The sequence below is a fragment of the Ixodes scapularis genome, unplaced genomic scaffold (assembly GCF_016920785.2).
Source record: "Ixodes scapularis isolate PalLabHiFi unplaced genomic scaffold, ASM1692078v2 PGA_scaffold3__209_contigs__length_174095766, whole genome shotgun sequence".
Lineage (NCBI taxonomy): Eukaryota > Metazoa > Arthropoda > Arachnida > Ixodida > Ixodidae > Ixodes > Ixodes scapularis.
Genome location: NW_024609868.1, coordinates 48,073,037 through 48,081,825, shown reverse-complemented (window position 1 = coordinate 48,081,825; position 8,789 = coordinate 48,073,037). Strand labels below are relative to the sequence as shown.

The 8,789-nt window shown below is 43.4% G+C and overlaps 1 long non-coding RNA gene across 1 annotated transcript; it reads left to right on the top strand.

Annotated features, from left to right (window-relative positions):
- Window positions 1–2,477: 2,477 nt before the first annotated feature.
- LOC121837393 lies at window positions 2,478–8,545 on the top strand. Its single transcript, XR_006078152.1, has 3 exons — window positions 2,478–2,508; window positions 3,376–3,457; window positions 8,512–8,545. It is a non-coding gene; the product is annotated as an uncharacterized LOC121837393 (long non-coding RNA).
- The last annotated feature ends 244 nt before the right edge of the window (window positions 8,546–8,789 follow it).

Here is an 8,789-nt window from a genome sequence, read left to right as displayed (position 1 = left end):
AAAACTAAAGAAAAAAAGAAACGGTTAAGGTAAACAGTGTGTGACATTATTATCCAGTTTCCTCGTTCCTTCGAGAATGTCTAATTGGATACAAGACACACTTTTATGACATGCAGGCAACGTCAACAAAAATGTTTGGCGTGAAATGAATCGCCAAAAATACAATATAAGATAGCTATACTGCTAGGACCCATTGTATGTTCCTGTAACCCTGCTAGATTTGTTTTGAGAATGGCGCGATAATTTCGTGGATAAATCCACTTATATGTGAATCCCTCGGAGGTGCGGATCCGAGCAGAACTGGAGACTGGCTTTGTAGCCAGCCTCCAGCACAATGTGTCCTTGCACGCACTCACAGATTTGGCTATCTTGGCGTCTCGAGCTTCAGTTTTCTCGTTTACCTTCCACGTTTCGAGCATGCGGTTTGTGATGATTACATCTACGACATTGCTCGCCTTGTCAAAGTGTTCGACATTGATTGCAGCAGCGATGAGTATGATTGCTATCAAGAGATGTTGAAAGCTGTTCATTTTGACTGTGACCCGCTGTCGACAAACTCCAGTGACGGCGAGTTACAAACGAACTCGTTGTGGTCACTGTCGCCCGGGAATATCTCGCAGGCGCATGCAGGGTGGAAGGTCAACGGGCCGGCGGCAAGAGAGAGAAAAGCATTTGGGTTACCGAGTTGCGCAAGCGTTTTTGATCGTACCGCGGCGAGGAGAGCTTGGGTGATCATGGGGGCCCCTAGAATGAGAGAGCGTTCATGGTCACATGCTTTATGGGCACCATGATGTGACTAACTTGGGCAGTGTTGCCTGGTCGCCAGATGAAAATGATACAAATTCGTAAATTGAATAGTGCAATTACCAGAGCTCTAAAATTGCGTAACTTGGTGTATATACTAAGTAGTCTATGAGCAATCCATTTCAAGAATAATGGATCCGTTTAATTTTCGTGTCATAACCCCATTAAGTCACTGCAGACTCCGCTGTCCACTTATGGCCAATTCACATGATGAACTTATCCGCAGATAAATTGATCAAGTGACAAGACGTCCACGTAACATCAGTCCCCCAAGCACATCCATACGGAGGAGACGAGCAGATGACAGCGAGGACAAACTGAACCTATTCCTGGCCCTGCATTTCCGCAAAATGCCAACATCGCACTGTGGCACAGTTTTCCAAGGTCAGAAGTGATGTTTGCGACTACGATCACTGTGCTATTATGAAAAAGTATTGTGTGCTGCCGTTACATACCGAGCGAGACAAAGCATCATGACAGGCTTAGCGTGAAGCGCTACTAGCTTTACTAACCACATGACACAAGTATTGTCCTGCTCCAGGAGGCTTCAGCGTATAAGTGATGAAGTCCTGGTGTTGCGGAGGGGCATTTGGAAATGCCTTCACGCACTGCTTGCTTGTGCACCACTCTTCAGCACACTACAGCCGTAAGAAAGGTCTTGGCTGGGTTGAAAACTGGGTGGACATGCAGGGAAGCTTGCAACTTGCTAGGCAAGTTTTCACTGAAGCTTCTTAACACCAACCCGGAGGAGTATCAGAACCTGCGGCTTGTCGGCTGGGCAAAGTTCTTGCAGCTTCTTTCACGAGGGGAAAATAAGAATGGTTCGACAAAATGAAACAGCGAATGGACAAAGTACAGTGCACTATCTTTGTTTGGCTCATTCGAAAACCAAAAAATATTGCTCTGCTGTTGGTACTCTACCGTAAACGCTTTTACTGTTACTCACCCACTAAAAATCTGGGCATGGAAGGACACTTTGCCCTTAAGTCTGGGCGTCTGCTGACGAGGTGCAAATCGGAGGAATAGCCGACATGATGGTAACGTGACAAACGGTCCACGGATGAAAATTGCGATTCAATCCATCGCGTCAATCTGCCATTATTTGACAATTGTCCTAATATGATTAATTGATCCCTATTAAAAAAAGAACAATTGTTCTCTGAAACAATGTAATGAAAGGAAGTTTTTATATAAACAATGCCTGCTCCTTTGACAACGGAATAGTACGAGCCTTGGTATAACAGGAACTTTCCGTAGATCAGACATATGTTTATTCCATGCTCAAAGTAAAGACATGAGTTTGTCTTGGCAATGCCAACCTCCTGTGTATGATCTGTAAAAAGTCCTTAATGATTGTGGTCAAGGGAGAGGAGTTTCTGCTTTCAAGAACAGGATGGGGTGAAAGAAAAAGTGTCTCGATGAACAATGAATGCACCAGCTAATCCACTCAGCCAAGTTTCTGCAACATGAACTAGGCTCTAAGAGAAAGACGTAGGATAAGCACTTCGAAATCTTTAGGATTTGCCAAGGGATAAAATTAATTAGATGCACAAAAAAGTAGGGGGAGGAGGATGGCAAGAAAATTTTGGGGCTTGTGTTCTTACACTTGAATTGTTTGTGCAGGAACCATTACTGAAGCAGCACTTCATTCCTGAGGCAATAATTTATTGCTAGTCAAAGCCTGTTTCCAGAAAAGCCCATCAGGTGAGCGGCTTTTTTTTTTTTCTCTTAAACATGAGGTGCTTTTTAACGTTGCCCTCCAATCCCAAAATGTTGTCCATCCGTCCGTGCACTTTGCCGCTAAATTTAGTGGGGACATTTTTGTTGCGTGACCTCTGCACAAGTTCAGTTTCCTCTCTAAATTTAGCAGAAAATTGATGTCACAGGGCCTACAGACAATTTCAAGCTCTCTGATAAATTTAGCGGAAAAATGGATGTCACGTGAACTATGCAGCAATTCAGTTTTCCCTCTAAATTTAGCGGAAAAATTGATGTCATCTGACCTATGCACCAATTCAGTTCCCCTGCTAAATTTGGTGGGAAAATTGATTTCACATGATCTGACGTCATGTGACCTACAGACAAATTCAGGTTACCTGCTAGATTTAGCGGAAAAATTGATTTCACGGAACCTATACACCAATTCAGTTTCCCCACCAAATTTGGCAGAAAAATGTATATTGCGTGATCTGACGTCATGTGACCTAGAGACAAAGTAAGGTTCCCGCTAAATTTAGCAGAGCGATTTATGTTACGTGACCTTTGCACCAATTCAGCTTTCCCACTAAATTTGGCAGAAAAATTGATGTTGCGTGATCTGACGTCATGTGGCCTATACACACATTAAGTTTAAAGTAAAATGAACAAAAAAAAAAACTACCTTTTAAATACTTCATTTCATGCGTTATAGCACTTTGAAGGTAAAAGTCACTTCCAATTTTAAATAATGTTTTTACTTTAAAGAAACAACTTTTCTCTAATTGTCTTGATTGAGCACCAGTGCCGTAAACTGCTAATAGCAGCCTTGAACAGTAAAGTTTGCACATCAGAAGTGTTGCTGATTTTTAACAGTATCTTTTGTCTCTTCCAACTCTTCAGTTTGGGAGGAATAAGTCATCGCTAGTCAATGCCTGATTCCACAGATGCATATCAGGTGAGCACCTCTTAATGAAACAACTTTGCTCTCATTGTTCTAATTTAACACTAGTGTGGAAAATCTTGTTTTACTACGGTTCTTGAGGTGAAAACGGGTATAGTATTTCAGGTTAAAAAAACAAATTTGTGGGTTTTACGTGCCAAACCAACGACGGGCATCTGGCACGCCCCAGCGGAGGACTGAGGATTAATCTGGACCACCTGGGGATCTTTTGACGTGGGACCGAAAGCTTGATTACACGGCGCCTTCTCCGCAATAAGCCTCCGTCAGATTGCGGGCTCCTCGGCCGGGATTCGAACCCGCCACATGGGGATCCGTAGGCCAGCGCTCTCGCCTCGGACCCACCGAGGCAGCTATTTCAGGTTAATGAAGTACTTTATAGGCACCCTGTTTAAAGAAAAACTAAAAAATCCTTGAATTACAAAAAAAAAAAAAAAAAGTTAGAATGTGGACATTTTAAAAATGGTGTCTTAAGTTTTTTGATCTTGTTAGTAGGAGTGTCATAATCATTCATTAAAATTTCAGCATAGCCCTGCATGTTGCGGCACACCGAACAAAGCAGAGCGCTAGAACGGTGAAAAGAAAAACTAGCAAAAGTGACATCATTGGCAGGGTCCGATAACCCTTGTTCACCAATCGGCTGACTTGGGGATGCCAACAATGACGTCACGACGCTTTGGACAGATTGCAGGTGGAAGAGAGACTCACTGCATGCCCTGCTGCAATCACTGCACATATTTTTGAAAAATAAATGCAGTTTACGTTGACTTTCGCCCAAGTTTAGTGCGATCGCTGAATTCATGGGACAAAATGCTATGGAAGTCCACCCTTAACTCAGATTTCTTAAAAAGTGCTTCAGCTTCTTTTTACTGCTACTTTGACTTAGTTGCACTAGCCGGTTCCAGTTTACATTAAGCCCAAGAAGCTAAGCTATTAATTTGAATGTGACATACAGTAAACTCTCATTAATTCAAATTCCAGGAAGCCACGAATTTTGCATGAATTGTCAAAAGCTCGAGTTATCAGTTCATCAAATATGTTGGAAGATAAATTATGATTTGCTACATGGATGGCTGCACACACAAAACAGATATCTGATGATTTCCTCTACATAGGCCTACTAATAATAAGCAGGTATGCCACTCATGAAACATTGGTAAAAGTTATGACACAAGTTTATTCAACCCTCAAAAATGTTGTTTATCGGGGACTGTTTAGACAGCGCATGACACCTCAAAACAAAATTTTGTTCAACCAGCAAAAATCTTGTCTCTTATACAGGGTGATGCAAGGAAAGGCCTGGCTCTTTAAATCGACCGCAAAATTCGGTTTCTTAACCTATCGCGCTACGACTTTGTGCAGCTTTGCCCACAGATGGTGCATTTTTTTTGTAAACTTTGCAAAGAGCGGACTTACCTGAGGAAAAGTAAAGAAAGAAAAAGGCTTAGCTCCTATGGAAACGCAGCGAAGCCACCGGTCTGCAAACAGCACGGCGCCGTTTCACACGGGAGACAAGAGATGGCGTAATGAACGCCGCCAACAAACGAGCATACGGCGCCGAGAGCGGGCGTCTTTTGCAGACAATCTTTTCGACTCAAAAGCGGTGCGCGTTCCGCAGGCGACGACATTCGCAGAAACAAAAACAGGCGCTGTAACAACAAGGAACTGCAGTTCCTTGTCTGCTAAAGACGCCGGCTCTCAGCGTCGTCTGCTGGTTGGTTGGCGGCAGTTGGCGTCGCGACAGCTTGCGCCATCTCTTGTTTCCCGTGCGAAACAGTACCGTGTTGTTTGAAGACCGGTGGCTTCGCTGTGTTTCCATAGGAGCTAAGCCTTTTTCTTTCTTTACTTTTTTCTCGGGTAAGTTTGCTCTTTGCAAATTTTACAAAAAAAATGCACCATCTGTGGGCAACGCTGCACAAAGTCGCAGCGCGATAGGTTGAGAAACCGAATTTTGCAATTGATTCAAAGAGCCTGGCCTCTCCTTGAATCACCCTGTACTTGTGTGAATGCTGTGACGTAAAGCCACGCCTCCACATCACAGCGTCCACGCAAGTAGCTGTTGAAACTGCAGTGCAGCACCCCTTTTTGTCGCTCATGTCTCCTCTGCTTCAGAGACGTATATAGGGAGAGTTTAACCATTCGTTGGAATGTATACGAGGCAAATAAGGAAGCACCATTGGCCGAAGGTGGGCCGGGCATGTTCCGGAGCATTTTCAGAAATGCAATTATGGTCAACCAGAAGCTGCGCATAATACCCTGGTGGTGGTTGCGAAAAGCAAAATTAATAAGTGCGTCGTGGTAACTCTCGGTGACTGGAAATATGGTGCAAATGATGTTTTGATCACAGTCATGCAACATCATGGTGGAAGATACATAAAGATATAGAAGATATAAAAAGCGTGCACGACCAACAGAACGATTGACATAATCCGAGCGCCGGGAATCTTCCATGGAAGCGATTTCACTTTGTTTGAGCAAAACAGAAATCAAGTGGCACAATCGTTTCTTACATCTTCTTGCATAACCATAGTGGAAACATTTTGTGCACCATAACCATGAAGAGGTACTGCATTTAACCCTTACGCACTTATTAAAACTGTTTCTCACTACCACGGCTAGGAGATTCTTTTCGGCTTCTGGTTGGCCAAGAGATCTTGTCAAGCCCTCTATTTGTGTCCCGGTGTTAGGCATCTGCATTGCCCTAACTTCGTTTGCGCTTTCTTCTCTGTTCTAAACTCCCAAACTTAATTTGAGCAACGGGCATCGATGGCGACAGTCCCTCGGTCATCGTGACACCATTGCTCGGTTTTAGGGTACACGAATAACGACAGAAAGCGTTGAATACTGTCTGAGGACCTATGTATCGTGCACGGAATTTGGCAAGGTGAGTGCGGCTGTTTCTACATGACCCCAATCTCCGGTGGCAGTGGTTTGCTTCCGTAAACTGAAAAGACTTTTCTTCAACGTCACCCTCTCGACCGTGCTTGTAACATTTTGTGAATGGAGCGCACACCGAACTTAACGCTGTACCGTCGATGAACATGGGGTACGCTCGCAAGGTGCGTGCAAGTTATCTCGAGATAATTGCTGCTTCAGCTTGTAACATTTTCTAACTGAATTTATCTTAATATTGATATTTCAAAGTGTTCACAATGACTCAATTTTATTAACTACAACGCTGAGTTGAAGGCTCATTTCCGCCGCCGGGTGTGGCTGAAAATTGTCGAAAAGCTTGTTCTATTGGTTTTCCTGAATCACGATCTCCTGAGCAATACCAGAGAGTCATGAACCTATGTTGACCGTCACAATGCGACTAGATTCTTCTTATTTTAAAAATTAGTACATAATGTAGCCGGGAAGAAGCCTTCAATTTCTGTTGCTGAAAGTTGAAATATGCTCATGCATCAATTTCGAATCGTTGAATCATTGACCGACTCGCTCCGGCAAAAGGCCCATCTCAATTTTGCTGTTTTCAGTTCTCGACAAAAGACACACTCGTTGGCATGGGATCCTCAAATAAAACGTTTATAAACACCGATGCATGAGCATGTTTCTATGTTTATAAACAGTGATGCATGAGCATGTTTCTATGTTTATAAACAGTGATGCATGAGCATGTTTCAACTTTAAGCAACAGAAATTGAAGGTTTCTTTCCAGCTACATTATGTACTAATTTTGAAAATAAGAATCTAGTCGCATTGTGACGGTCAGCATGGGCTCATGGCTCTCTGGTATTGCACAGGAGATTGCGATTCAGGCAAAGCAACAGAACTAACTTTTCGACAATCGCTAGCCACACCTGGCGACGAAAATCATACTTCAACTAAGTGCTGTAGATAATAAAATTGAGTCAATGTCACCACTTCGAAATATCTATATTAAAATAAATTCAGTTCCAAAATGTTACAAGCTGAAAGCAAATATCAGGAGAAAACTTGCACACACCTTGCGAGCGCACCCCGTGTTCATCGACGGTACAGCGTTAAATGTGATGCCCACTCCATTCACAAAATGTTCCGAGCACAGTCGAGAGGATGGCGTTGGGAAAAGTCTTTTTGATTTAGGGACGCAAGCCACTACTGCCGGAAATCGGGGTCATGTGGAAAGCGATGGAGCTTAAAGACACTGCAGTCGCACTCGCCTTGCCGGATTTCGTGCAAGCTACACAGGCTCTCGGACAGTATTCGATGCTTTCTGTCGTTATTTGTGCACCGTATAACTGAGCAACGGTGCCTTGATGACCGGGGGACTGTTGCCATCCAAGCCCGTGGCTCTAATTAAGTCTGGGAGTTTAAAACAGAGAACAAAGCACAAACGAAGTTCGGGCAATGCCTACACCGAACACCGGCAAAGCCTCTCATCTGGCTGGGGCTTTCACTGTCTTTACGCTCCAGCAAGGGGGAAAGCGCCGGTAGCCCTTTCCCCTTTTATCTCTCGCACTCTTTTAGTAAGACAGTTTATACACGGTTCTGCTCAGCTTTAACCCCGTTAAACAAACTTCTTACCAACCACCGGTGCACTGCGGAAAAGCAACACCAGCGGAAGCAAGCTCCACGGGTGTTGCTTCTCCGCAGTGCACCGGTGCTCCGAAAGAAGTGCGCTCAACGGTGCTGCGAGAACAAAAAGTATGCACGAAAACATCGTTCAAGTTAAGCGGCTTATGAATACATTGAAAACATAGCGGGTCAACCAAAGTTTTGAAATTTGTTTGACTTAACCAGAAGTATTAAATATCCGAGTTTGAATTATCGCGAGCCTACTGTATATACTAAGGGAGATCTGGCTCAATCCAATGTGCTTAATAACACTGAATAGTTGTGCGATTTTAATTGGCTAGTTTTATTTCTCAACCACTTGATATGTTCGGTATTCAAATCAATGCAAATTTTTACTTTGGTTCAATTTATGGGGGGTTTATTTTATATGTCATGTTTAGTAGGAGCTAGGCTAGTTGGTAAGCACGTTGCTCACTTACTTTAACCATGCATGTCATATACAATTTGTTGTGATTGTGTTTGAATGCAAATCCTCTTCTGCTCTTTATTTCAAGCTGCTCTTACATGCACCATGAAGATACCGAGGAGGTCTTCAATTGAATGACAACTTCAAGCACAAGCATGGAGGGGCATCTAAATGGCCAGCACAAGGACAACTCTAATGTAAATTTTCTCCAAAGTTTAAGCAAGGCATGCCGTCTTCCAATAAAGGTATTGTGGCGAAACTTCTTAATTGGTTTGTTTGTTGAGCTGTCATCTATAGGAACAGCCGAGCTCACACAAACAAAATCCTGGCATTGAGAAGTACAGGTTGTGTGCTTTTTCTCTTTTG